The following is a 14,568-nucleotide window of genomic DNA, read 5'->3' on the forward strand; positions in this document are numbered from 1 at the left end:
TTTAAACGTATTGTTCTACAAATATGTACCACAGTGACATGAATAACAATATTTTCATTTTTTAAAGAAATGACATAGGGCCTCATATATGAACAAGAATGGCAGAATTCCCTTGTGACCAACCACCTGAGCTCTCTGACATTAATTACATAATCAGATCACTTCACCCCCAGCTTAATGACTTGCCCATGGCTTCCCACTGTTCATATAATCAAGATCCCTCCCGAGGGTCCCCAAGCCCTGGCCGCCTCAAAGCATCATCTCCCTCACTAACTGAGTCCAGCTACAGGAACCTATTTTTTCAACCCTCCAGACACACCAAGAGGGATCCCACCCTTAAGCCTTTGTTTTGCCAACCCGACTGCCCAGGGATACCTTTTCTCCAGGCTTCTTCACACCATCTGAAGTATCAGTTCAAGGACCTTCCTTGACACCTGGCTTCAGAGGACCCCTCCCCATAATCCCGGTTACATTTGCCTGGAAGATTTTCTTCACAGCTCTCACTTGTCTCTGCAATTACATTACTGTCCATCCTCTCCTTTCAGGCCCATGAGAGCGGGACCTGGTGGATTTCTTGTTTCCTGGTACCTCAGGAAGTACCGGCACATTGTGGGCTTTCAGCAACTCGTTGTTGGGTGTTAGATAATGCATCTCCTGATAGGAATCTGATCAGCACAACTGGACCTTTTCAAAATACATTTCACCTTCTCACATATGAAACAAAATGGACACCACCTTGACAGAACAGCTACATGACCACAAACTGGATGCCTAGATCATCATTCCCCACTCAGAAATGCAGATTACCTGGAGAATTCAAAATCAGGATGAAGTTGAGATTCATTGTTATTTCCGGGAAGTCCATCAAGATTTATTTATCCGTGAATCCTTACTATGCTTGGGAAAGGCAGGAAAGCAAGTTTCTCCATGACCACCTTTCCTGAGTTGTCAATCCAAATGACCAAATGAACCTTGAGGAAGGTGTTTAGCCAGGTTGGTCTTAACTGGAGCCAGCAAAATAGCTTGCTCAAAAAACAGGTAAAAGAGGGTATTGAGATACAGGGGCCTAAATATGTCATTTTTTCAAACTTCCATCTGTTCTCTCAGACAGGACTTACCAAACAATTCTTCATATCACTGCTATTTTTTAAGGATACTCAATTTCAGATGCCAGCATGTACCTTAATATTCTGGAAGAATTTCACCTGTGATAACCTGGTGTTCCCATGATCTCTTAGCCATTTTGGGAGAGAGGGAGAATCCAAACTTTAAGAGCAGGTAAGGTCAGTGTATCGCTTGTTTTTAGGGTACTTCCATGCCACTAACCTATCTTTTGCATAGGTTTTCTCATTGAAAATGCATGCACAGAAAAAGACAAAGATTTCTTGGCTGAAAATGCCAAGGAACAAATCCTGTTGGGTGCTAAGACTCACACTAAACAATCACTTTGTAGCAACAAACACAAGAGCAAATAGAGACACCTGGCCTCCCTGTCGCCCTAGGAAGGCTACGGAGGACGGGAGTTTAACCCTCCCGTTTAAAACTTAGAGCAGCCTTCCTGCCCAATACTCAAGTCCTCTTGGGGATCTTCCCCTCTGGTGACCTGTGTTTAAGAAGTTAAAAGGAAGGGATAAACAGGGAGCTGCCCTACCAAAAGGCATAAATTTTCAGTCGTACAAGATGAACGAGTTCTAGAAGTCAGCTAGACCACACTGTGCCCCTAGTAATAATGTTGTATATACACACTTAAACATTCCCTTAGGGTGGATCTTACATTAGGAGTTTTTACTACAATAAAATTTTTTAAAATTTAAAGAATTTAAGTTTATTAATTTAATTGCATTTAAGAAATATATTACTTTTGGGGTGCCTGGGTGGCTCAGTCTGTTGAGCATCCAACTTTGGCTCAGGTCATGGTCTCGCAGTTCATGGGTTCAAGGTCCGCATCTGTCTCTGTGCTGACAGCTCAGAGCCTGGAGCCTGTTTCGGATCCTGTGTCTCCCTCTCTCTCTGCCCCTCCCCTGCTCATGCTTTGTCTCTCTCTCTCTCACTCTCTCTCTCTCTCTCTCAAAAATAAAAAAAAAAATTTTAATTCAAAAAAGAACTATATTACTTTTATACACAAAATTTAATATTTATTTACTATATACCATAGATATCTGTATGTGTGTATACACACCTTTTTCAATCCTTCAAAACATGTTCTTTTTGGTTCTTTTCTGATATCTCCTGCTGGGCAGTTAAGACAGTAATCTTAATATTAACCTAACAGATAAGGAAATGAAAGCAAAGGATAGTTACACTATGTGTAGCAGAAACAGACTTAAAACACAGATTTTTTTTTTTTTTTTTTTTTTTTTTTTTTTGCCTCTCAGGTTGGGGCTAAAGTTTGGGGCTGTTCACAGCTATTTTCTGCTAAGTCTTCTTACTTCTGAGCCCACGGTCACACCTGTCATCAGCACACAGGGAATCCATGGGGCTTCTTACCTGAGCAGGACAAACACAGTACTGCCCCGAAATGAAGGCAGCACCAGGCTTTGGAGTCCAGCAGGGCTTGGTGCAAATCACTAGCATTAATCCCAGCTCTACAACTCTGGGCAAGTGACTGTACCTCTCCATATCCATTTCCTCATCTATATAATTGGGGTAGTGATACCTGTACCTCATAGGACTGTTCTGAGGATTAAATGAGACAAATCAGAGAAAGTACTTAGCACAGTCCCCAAACCATGGCAAGAAAATCAATGGTTAAGACTGGCCTAAAAGTTTAACTTCTAGATCAAAACCTATCAGATCAGAACAAAAATTCCACAAAAACCCCTTGACTCCCTACCAGACCATAAAACCCACAGCTATATGTTTAGGGCCTACAGGCACTCTGAAAATATGCAATAGAAAAGGAAAAAGAAAAGGAAAAGGAAAAGGAAAAGGAAAAGGAAAAGGAAAAGGAAAAGGAAAAGGAAAAGGAAAAAGGAAATCTTCCATTGCCAGCAGATGCTGATAGTATTTCTCCCAACAGGGAGAAAAATTAAGAAAACCACATGGATATCCAGACAAGATTCTTATGATGACCATACTACACATTCACTAATAAATTGGCATCCTGTTTTTATACATCAGTTCTATGAGCCTAATTAATCTGAGTCTCCTGTATTTGTGTCATTAAAACCAAAACTCAGTCTATAAGGCCATAAGCCAGACTCTGCAGAGCCATAAGGAGGCCAGAGGACATTATCAATAGGGTGGTGGGCCTCTTGAAGGAAACTTCTTCCAGACAAACTACTTTACTGGCAGGGGTAACATAGCTTCTAAAGGTTCTATGGCATCAAGAGGAAGAAACAAACAGGGGGAAAGTATGGTGACTTTTCAAATGCATAAGAACCTTCAAGTATAAATCAAAACCACGATAAGACACCACTGATACCCACCAGGATGGCTAGAATTAAAAAAGCAGATAATAACAAGTGCCGATGAGGATGTGGAGAAATTGGAACCCTCATACACTGCTGATGGCAATTTAAAATGATGCAGCTACTTTGGAAAAGTTTGACAATTCTTCAAATGTTAGATATAGAGTTATGATATAGCCCAGCAAGTTTCACTTTTAAGTACAAAGCCAAAAGAAATAAGAACATTATTTCCATACAAACACATGTATACAAATGTTTACAGCAGCATTATTCATAATAGCCAAAATGAAACAACCCAAATAAATGTCCATCAACTGATGAATGGATAAACCAAATGTGGGACATCCATATAATGGAATATGATATAACAATAAAAAGAAAGAAAATACTGATACATGCTACAAAGTGGAGGAAGGCTGGAAACATTATGCAAAGTGAAAGACTAAGGGAAGGAAGAAAACATGTGGAGCCACGAAGGACCACAGAGCGTATAAATCCACTTATATGAAAGCTCAGGATTAGGCTAAACTATACAGACCAAAAGATTAGTGATTGCCTAGGACTAGGAGCAGGGGAAAGGCAAGTTGGAAGTAGAGGAAGCTAAAAGGAGTGGGGCTTCTTTTCATGGCAATGAAAATGTTTTGATCAATGCTATGAATATTAAAAACCATTGACTTATACACTTTAAATGCATGAGTTGCAGGCTGTGTGAATTATATTTTAATAAAGTTATTTTTAAAAAACATGGTTAGGGGCACCTGGGTTGCTCAGTCGGTTGAGTGTCTCTTAATTTTGGTTCGGATCATGATCCCAGGGTCATGAGATCAAGTCCTGCATCAGGTTCTACACTGAGTAGAGAGCCTGGTTAAGATTCTTTCTCTCCCTCCCTCTGCCCCTCCCCCCCCCCCTCAAAATAACTAAATAAACATTTAAAATCAAAACACCCTTATCTCTATTTTTCCTGGCCAATCTACTATTAAAAATAACCCCCGTTTATAAGATACCTACTATTTGTCAAATGCTGTGCCAGGCAACTTACTTATATTATCTCATTTGTTTCTCCTAACAATTTTATGAGGTAGGCAAAAAACAAACAAACTAAAAAAAAAACCAAACAACTCAAATATTCCTGTAGATGCCTTCTACTTAGTGATATGAGTAGGCTGAATCCTGATACAGGGAGACGCTGGTAAAACCCAGATGACTAAAAACTCAAAGGGTGCAACTATTTAGAGAAAGGCAGGAGATGGGGAGAAAAAAATCACCATAATTCCATGAAAATGGAAAATTCCATATGAAAAATTCCATCATTTCATAGACATCCTTGCCCAAGGAAGGCTGCATACACTGTGGCAGGTCCCTTCAGAAGAGGAGTAATCATATGTAAAAGCACCCGGTGGTGCTGATGTTGAGTACAATAGCACCCAGTAGGATAATCAAAGGAAGGCAGCATAAACATCAAGGAGATGAGTGAGAGTTTTATTCCTTGTTCCCAGATTGGCTTGCTTTTTATATTCCCCCAAAAGGAAAAAGTATCTTTGATAGGATTACAAAAATAGCATATGTACCTTATAAAATATTTTTCAGAAAATGCAAGCTGTAATAAAGAAGAAAGTAGTCATCAAGCCATAACCAGCACCAAGAGTTGGTGTTCATCAGTAGTCAATGGTACTACACACAGTTAAATTGAATTATAATGTTCAACAGCTAACACACAGGAAAAGATCTGGAGACCAAAGGGAGAAGAAATGTGCCCTGAAAAACTCTGACCCTGAAACTTCAAAGATGACTATGGAGTAACCAAGTCCACAGACCTGTCCTCTGAAAATAGGACCACTGAGAGAAGGCAAAGAGCCTGCCGAAATCTCCCACCACCAAAAGTGGTCACAAAAAGAGAATGACCCCTTTCTCACCTGTCTATCTTAAACCTCCCCACTTCAAGGAAGGTTCCTGAATTAAATCTGTTCACCACAAAGCACAGGGACCAGAGTGGAAGATGGAGAAATGACAAATATGGTGACTTCCAGGCTCAGGTTTCCAAACAGTGACCATCCTCAGGTGAAGGGGCCGGGCCCATTCACAGTGTTGGGCCCTGGTGTCCTTGGAGATGGAACCCTCTCCACTCAACAAATGCCTTGTTCCAACAGTGGGTGCCAAAGGAGAGGCCACAGCCACGGACAAAGGTGTGTTCCTGCTCCTTCACAACAAACCCACAGAGCCCTTGGCCCAGGATCCAGTAGGCCCTACGCAGCTGCCAACTTGGCGTGAAAATAAGAACCAAAGCTTCAAAGAGCATGCAAGAAGTCCAGGCTGCAGCTAAGACAAATAATCTTCATTTCTAAGACCTTTGAGACACAGGAGGGCCATGGTACTTGTCACAGCAGCCATTTGCCAAGGGACCAAGACACGACAGCTGCTCCTGGGCATGGCATCCTGCCCCTAGACTGCCCTAGCAGTTTATCTATGTCTGGCCAGCAGCCAACCATTTCCCTACCTACCAGAGTTAGAACCCAAGCCCAGGACTGAATTTTCAGTGGTATTTTTTTATAGCTCTTAATCCTTCTGCATCCGTACCACTTTTCTTCTCCCTTACAATTAAATCTGGCTTGCAGCAAATTGCTAAGAAAGGGCATTTCCAGGAGGAAGGGTTGGGGGGTAGGGCAGGGGAAGGAGCTGGAATGAAAAACTGGTAAAACAAAGACACACAAACGATCATTTGAAGAGGCAGTGTTGCATAATGATTACAAGGAAATTTCAGAGCAAGCAGAAGGTAGGTTCAAACCCCAGTTGTATCCATTACCAGCCATGAGCCTTCAGAAACACTATTTCCCTTCTCTACCAGGTGTCAAATAATACCTCTGCCTAACGCAAAGCCCAGCATGATACCCAACACACAGGAGGTGTTGAATAAATACTTACCATCTTAATAAAAGTTATTGAAACTTTACATAAGATGAAGAGCTCCCATGATTCAATCTTTCATTCTGCATCTCTTTAAATGAGCAACTAGTAAATGCCAGGTGGAAGAAGGTTAAAAGATTAAGACACTTAAGGAATACCCTTGCCCTTGTGAGCTTAAAGTCTTCTGAGGGCAATAGACACTCAACAAATATACCAATACATAAATTAATGCAGGTATTTAGATCTGTGAAAGAAAAAAAAAAAAACCATGGCACTGCAAAAAAAGAATATGGTGGGGGTGGGGTTGGGAGGGGCAAGGCAGGAAGGATCTGATCAGTTATTAAGTTGTACTTTCTTTGTCACCTAAGTTCTATAGCCTGTGTCTGGGAAATGGTTCAAAAAGGAAACAAAAGGATCCTCATTCCCATCTGAAATTCTGGCAACCCAGTTCCCAAAAGAAATACAAATGCCAAAACAAATCTGAGAATATGCTCAGCCTGATAACTAAACATGTGCACCTTAACGTGGAGAATTCGATTTCTCACCTGGACAAGTAGCTCAGCTCAAAAAGAATGGTAACACTTAGTGCTGGTAAAGGTGAGTCAACAGACATTCTCACCCATACTGGTGCGAATGTAAATTTGTATGACCTACTTGGAGAACAGTTTCACACTGGGCATCAGAACTATAAGCATATTCTTCGACCCAGACTTCTAGTAATTTATCCTCAAGAAATAAGAAGGCAAGCATTACAATACGAACGTGTAAGGACAGTTATTTCAGGTTGCTTCTAGCCCCAAGAAGCTGGAAACAACCTGCATCTTCAGTAGAAAAGTACTTAACAAAATATGTTAAATCCATGCACAGAATACTGAATAGCTTTCAAAAAATAACATACCTCTATTTATCCAAAGATGGGAAAATGTCCAAAACATGGTGGTAAGTAGAGAAAAACCAGTTTGCATAAGGGTATATATAGATTATCTCTATGTATGTAGGAAAAAAAAAGATGTATGCGCACACACCAACACAATACACAACTAAACTTTAGCTATGGTTCTCCCTGGAAGGCTCTCTGACAATTGCTATGTCCTTTGTACCTGTATGAATCACCTTAACTTTTTACAAAAATCATATATTACTTTGTTGTGCTCCACACAGATGAGATTTGTTTTAGGGGTGGGATGAAGAAATGAAATCAGGAAATCAAGCAATAATAATCTTTTTTTTTTTAACTCACTACACTATTACCCCATGTCCCTAGGTCAAAAGCAACTTTCTCAATATGCGAGTATATGTCTGGGTTTTTAGATTTTTTTTTCCTTGCAGTCCTTTGTTCTATACTGTTCAAAGGAAATTAAAACAAAAGTGTAATTTCAAAGTATCCCAGTATGACTATTGAAAAAACATTTTCAAAACTCCAAGGATGGAAAATAAGTGATCTAACATTTTTTGAGCACATACTCATGTCACATTCAGTATCGTGTCTTATCTTCACCACAACACCATTTGGTAGTTGTCACAGCCCACCCCCTTTCACAGAGGAGGTAACTGAGGTTTCGAAAAATTCGTGCGTCACTCAAGGTCACAGAGCAGTTGAGTGCAGGTCTGATAGAAGACTCTTCTCGGGGACAGCAGCAGTTTTCCAGTGGCTGCTGTAACCAAGGACCACAAACTTAGGGGCTTAAATAAAAGAAATTTACTCTCTCACAGTTCTGGAAGCTGGAAGTTCAAAATCAAGGTGTTGGCAGTGGGCCCACGCTCCCTCTGAAACCTGTAGGGTGGAATCCCTCCTTGCTTCCTTGAGCTATTGGCGTTTGCCAACTATCCTTGGAGTTCCTTGGCTTGTAGATACAGGACTCTGAACACTGCCCCTGCTGTCACATGTGCTTCTGTCTTGGTGTATCTTCTCCTCTTCCTATAAGGACTCCAGTCAAATGGGATTAGGACCTCATCTCACTTAGTTGTATCTGCAAAGACCCTATTTCCCAAAACGTCACATTCTGTAGCAGTGGGGATTAGGATTTCAGTATCTTTTGGGGGACACATTTCTACCCATAGTAGACTAAGGAAGCCTACACTTCTTTCTCTAACACATCCTGCCCACAGCACCACAACCCATTAATATCATGCCTGTGTCATGGCAGGTTTCATAGAACTTCCCATGACTGTGGAACTTCCCATGGCAACTCTCTTTGCCTTCAGGCAAGACCAAATCCAAACTGGTCAAGGCATGTGAGCTCAGGTCCCACTATCAAGGCTCTCTACCTTCTACACTGGCTCTCATCAGCTGTTGAGGGACTCTCTGAAATTATTTATTCTTCCAGTTCACGTTCTGCTCTTGAGTGTATTTTAACTCAAAATACACTCAAGAGCTTGGTAATGTTAAGAGCACTAGAAAAGTGTGGAGGAAAGATGGTTCACTCTCCCAAAGCCCCTGATTTAGGCACAGACCGAATGCTCTGTGCAAAGAGGGGGAGGGAGGCACGGTACTACTTCACTATGTTCCTGGTATAACTCCTGGCCTTTGCAGTCCTCTTAGATCAGACACCAAAAGCAAATTGCCGATATGCTATTTCTTGACTGAATCAGTTCCTTTTCTTTTTCAATTTCCAGAGCTGTTTCCAAAAGCAGCAAGAATGTTGCTGAAACCAGTCATCAAAAGCTATCCTGTCGACTGGTAGTTTTCAGGCCAAGGCATTTGGCTCAGCAGATTGGGGGCGGGGGGGGAAGACAGAGCAAGGACCCTGCATGGGTGAGAACCGGCGTGCCCCATTTATTTCACATGAAGAGACACACCAGGATTTATGCCTCTCTAAGAATATCTACCCCAGAGCTCTCAAATTTGCTTTCCAATATGCTGCTGAGCATCATGCCATGTGGAGGTACATTTGGAACAAGTGAATAGCCTCCCAGGTTGTGTTTTTGCCTCAGTGTTGCAGAAGTTCAAGCCTGTAAAGGTGAACAGCCTCCCATCTGCCTCCACCTCTCCATCTCAGCAAGCTGACGAATGGCCCAAGGAGACAGCTGGGACTGGGGAGTGTTCACGGGCCTCCCACCTGTGTTGAAATCATGCAAAATGTCAGAGGCCTCCAATGAGCGTCAAGCTGTACCTTCCATGGCAAGCATCCTGATGGCCCTCCACAGCTGATGGCAGCAGGAAGCTGTACTTCCTACGGCCTTACATAGTACACAAGGCTGACAATGGCTGAGACAGGCGCGAAATGCCCTGTGTCATTTGGCCATGCCAGGTTCCTCCTACACTAATTTCTCCCACACCCACCTCCTCCAGCACCTCCTTCCTCCCCTACCTTTCTCTCATTTCCAAGTCCCCTGGACTTTGATTTAGTAACAACTTTGTTTTTAAAAAAATGGATTAGGGGCGCCTGGTTGGCTCAGTCGGTTAAGCATCTGACTCTTGATTTCGGCTCAGGTCATGATATTCATGAATTTGAGCCCTGCATTGAGCTCTGCACTATCAGGATTGGGATTCCCTCTCTCCCTCTCTCTGTCCCTTCCCAGCTTGCACGTAGTCTCTCTGTCCCTCTCAAAGTAAATTTTAAAAGTTAAAAAAAAATTTTAATTAAAAAATGTATTAAAAATGATCGAGCTACCTAAAGAGGTACTGTCCAATACAGTAGCCACCAGCCACATGTGACTATTTATGGTTCAATTAATTTAAATTAAATAAAGTTAAAAATGTAGCCACATAGCAAATGGTCAATGGCCACATGTGGGTAATGGCTTGATGATACTGCACAGTGCAGCTATAGAACATGTCCGTTATTGTAGAGACTTCTGCTGGACAGCTCTGGTCTAAAGGATATAAAGAGCATCTCCTCTCTTTCTTCTGTCCCCAGTCCCCCTCCCTGAGGATATCTTGCTGCCAGTCTCCTTTATATCCTTGTAGAGATTTTTTTTTATATGCCTAAACAGTGTGTGTGGATGCAAACCTCTTTTGTTAAAACAAATGAGAAGAGACCCTAAACGCTGTTTTGCTCTATGCTTTCTTCACTTAATGACACTTGGACATCACAATGCACATGTACACATAGTGCTTCATTCTTTTAGTGGCTTCAGAGCAATCTACTGTCACCAGGACAACCGTCACCACCCTACTCTTCTAGCCACGCTCCTCTGTGTCCCCCTGTGTGGCCCTGCACCCTTCCTTCCCCAAAACACGTTCATCCTATCCCACTCTCCACATCCTCAGACTCTTTTCTGACTCTTGCTCTCACCAGTTGGCCTAAGAAAAACCTGGTTGCTCCCTGAGGAAGCTGCCTCCCCCACCTTGGAAGCAGAGGCAGTGTGTTCTCTCTCATCCACATACTCGCAGCCTATGTGCCTCACGGTGAATTACAAACCAGTCCTCTGGCTTTTTCCCTTCCATGCTCCCAGTCAGTCTCAGGCTAAACCACCCAGGATGCCTCCTTGCCATTAGCCCCAACCACCTGGTCCCTCTCCTTTCCCGGCTGATGGAAACAACACCTGCCTCACCGCCTTCATCTCCTCCCCAACTCTGCAACCATTGCTTCAATCCCAGATGGAGCACCTGGCCAACACCTGGTGGAACGTACGTCCCTGACCTTTTGTTCTTGCCTGACATCAGCCACCCATTCCCAGCCTAAATTCACACCAGTAGGCAAACCGCCTGTGAAATGCTGGGTTTGAGCATCTCATTCTCAGATCAGTGCCCCACACCTAGGACTGTCTACCTAAGCAAGATTTCTCAACCATGAGGGCCATTTGTTAATCTTGCCATGGCCATTACATTTAGTGAAAGAAGCCAGTCACAAAACAAATAGCTTATGATTGTACTTATGTGAGGTACCTACAGTAATCAAATGCATAGAAACAAAGTAGAATTATGGCTGCAAAGGGCTGGGGGAGAGGGAAAAGGGAAGCTGTTTAGTAAGTATGAAGTTTCAGCTTTGCATGATGAAGGAGCTCACAACCGTAAAATGAATATATTTAATACTACTAAACCACACACTTAAAATGTTTAAGATGGTAAATCCAGTGGTAGTGTTTTTTACCACAATAAAAAAGAGTGCAAAACAAAACGATTGAGGGCTACACCCTATGGTGATGCTAAAGGCATCCTCTCTTCCGCTGGGCATCAAGCACCCAGCCAGCACACACAGTATCAGGCAGCAAGGCTGACAAAGGTCCCACTGCTCCTTGTACTGGCAATTCCAAGCTCAAGATTCTCTCTGAAGCTTAGAGTCAAAGTAGGACAAATTAGAGGAATTAACTAAGGACCAGTTGGGTATTTCCTCATTTATTATCCTCCAGCAACTGAAAACCAGTGGTTTTTCTAGCTATGCCTCTCATAATTCATTCATGCCCATTAATACGCAAACATCAGTTTCTCATCTGGCAGTGATTCCATGAATTTTTAATTTACATGGGATGAGGCAGAGATTAAAACTTTAAACTAAAGCCAACAATACAATGGATTGTGGGATATTGTTTTAATCCCTACATTTAAGAATCTCCAAATAAATTCACTGGCATCATTGCATGAACTATCATCTGGGAATTATCAAAGCAACTACTCGGAATTTTTGCCTTTGGGGTATCATGAGAGATATACATTTTTGTAATGGTACCTATTTTGCAATCACTGAAAACCAAAACACATTTCTTGTCATCAGTCTTTTCATCTTGGAAAACTCAAGGCCACCTGGCAAATGCTCAAAGAGATCCTGACTCTATGGAAAAGCTACAATAATTTGTAGATTTGTGACTAATACGTAAGAAACTCATTTCAGCATAAAGGAAATCAGATTTAAAAGAGCAAATTAGAAGAGAGAAATTGAGTAACACTGAACTCAATTCCTTCTGGAATCGCAAATCAAATTCTGGATTATTATTTCTAAAGTAAGAAAAAACAGAGAGGGAAGAGCTTTCTCTTTTGAGGTCAAGGCCCAAAAGAATTATAATATAAGCCACATAAGTAATTAAAATTTTTTAAAAGCCACATTAGAAAAAAGAAACAGAAGCAAGTAAAATTAATTATAATAGTTTAATCCAATCTATCCAAAATATTCTTTAAAAAAAAAAAGATTTGGGGGTGCCTGCGTGGCTCAGTCAGTTGAGCATCCAACTTCGGCTCAGGCCATGCTCTCACAGTTCATGGGTTCAAGGTCCGCATCCAGCTCTGTGCTGACAGGTCAGAACCTACAGCCTATTTCAGATTCTGTGTCTCCCTCTCTCTCTGCCCCTCCCCTGCTTGTGCTCTGTCTCTCTCAAAAATAAATAAACATCATTAAAAAAAAATTTTTTTTAATTTTAACTTTTAAGTAACCTCTACACCCAACATGGAACCTGAACTCACACCCCCCCCACCCCAAGCTCAAGAGTTGAACGCTCTACCAACTGAGGCAGCCAGGAGCCCCATATCCAAAATATTCTTATATCAACATATAATCAATATTTTTAAAGTTATGAATAAAATGTTTAATTTTTTTTACTAAGTCTTTGGGATGTAGTGTGTATTTTATACTTACAACACCTCTTAGTTCAGACCAGCTACACCTAAGTGCCAGAATAGCCACCAGCAGCTGTTGCACCAGACAGTACAACTATAGAACCAAAGAACATATCATCCTCGGAGAGAGACAGGACTAACTCTTAAAACGTGAGCATATTTCTAGATTGTTCTCACTGTATTCCTCAAATCATAGCCAGCAACCACTTGGGTTGTTGCACTGGCTGCTCCTTTGGCTGGACCACTGTTAATTCAACTTTGATCATTATAGTACCATAATTTGAAATTTCACAAAATCAATTTACTACAATTGTTCTCTTAAGTTTTTCAACCATAAGTTGACTCAAAAAAATCAACTTTATCCTGAACAATATCATCTGGGGCATCACACATTCGATACTTCATATTTGTTAAAAGAGCTAATGTACATTTAAATAAATATGTAATACTTAAAAGAAGTTTCTATGCTCTACCTAAAGCCAACAATGAAATAAAATGCGTTCTCATTTGTGAATCAGCTATAGCATCATCTTTCAAAAGCTTTCCATTTGGCATATGCAACCCTAGATATATTACTACCAGAGTCCCCTAACACCTAACGTTTGTATCTCAACATTCATACATTTAAGTATGACACAGCATCCTCATCAAGAGAACCTTCTGTCTGGGCACCACACAAATCACACTGTGGATAACATTTACTCATTTGTATTAAATTTTCCAAAAGTACAGAGGTGGGGTAAATGACTAGTGGTGGCTCAGTCTCAGGGGAGCCCCCTTAATAATTACCTAATAATAAAGATGGCAGCTAAGGTTTCCTGAACTACATGCCAAACTTATATATATATATAGATAGATATAAGATATCTATCTATCTATATATATAGATATAAGATATATATCTATATATATAATATATATATATAGATATAAGATATATATCTATATATATAATAGATATAAGATATATATCTATTATATATATAGATATATACAGACATATATACATACATATACACATATACACACTGTTCTAATATATATATATAACATATATTACATTATATTATACATATATAATATATACAATATCTCTGTGAAGGAGTTATTGTAGTTTTTCTGCTTTTCTAGATGAGGAAACAAGGCATAGAACAGTTAGCAACTTCCTATGGTCACAGAGCTAGCAAGTGGTAAGCTAAGATTCAAAGCCAAGATATCTAACTCTGGAACCTGTGCTATCAGCCTGGAGATTTAAAATGGAATAAAGAGATGCAAGTTGGAAAAGATGTGTTTTATGGTCACAAACTCAAATTCCTCAAAGACAAAACCATCACGCACAGGATGTAGAGATTGGGAGAAGCCACACCCTCTAATAGAGGAATGTAAGACCAGTAGGGTAATCTAGAACACCCTCAAGATATCTCCCATAAATTACAGTGGAAAAGTCATCTTACTTATAAAGAAAAAAAAAGCATGAAAATTCCAGAGAACAAAGATTCCAAAAACACATAGAGAAAGAGGATGGAAGAATGGATGGATTGAAGCATAGGTAGATCGATGGATAGATGGACAGAAGGACAGACAAATGAGCATACATTCACTCCAGACTCTAGAGCAGAGGACAGGGAGAATTATAAAAGGATGTCCCATCTCTGTGACCATCCCAGAAGGTGCCTATCATACGGCTGATATCACAGCAGGCATGCTCAAAGTAAACTTGGGTCCTCATTCTCATCCCTGGAACCAAAGTTGCAAGGTGAGTTA

The 14,568-nt window shown here is 40.9% G+C and overlaps 1 protein-coding gene across 1 annotated transcript in view; it reads right to left on the reverse strand.

Annotated features, from left to right (window-relative positions):
* The window catches only part of TMEM163 (transmembrane protein 163), a 239,318-nt gene that overhangs the window by 85,121 nt on the left and 139,629 nt on the right, over nucleotides 1-14,568 (reverse strand). The window lies entirely within an intron of this gene.

This window comes from Lynx canadensis, chromosome C1 (genome assembly GCF_007474595.2).
Source record: "Lynx canadensis isolate LIC74 chromosome C1, mLynCan4.pri.v2, whole genome shotgun sequence".
Taxonomy (NCBI): Eukaryota; Metazoa; Chordata; class Mammalia; order Carnivora; family Felidae; genus Lynx; species Lynx canadensis.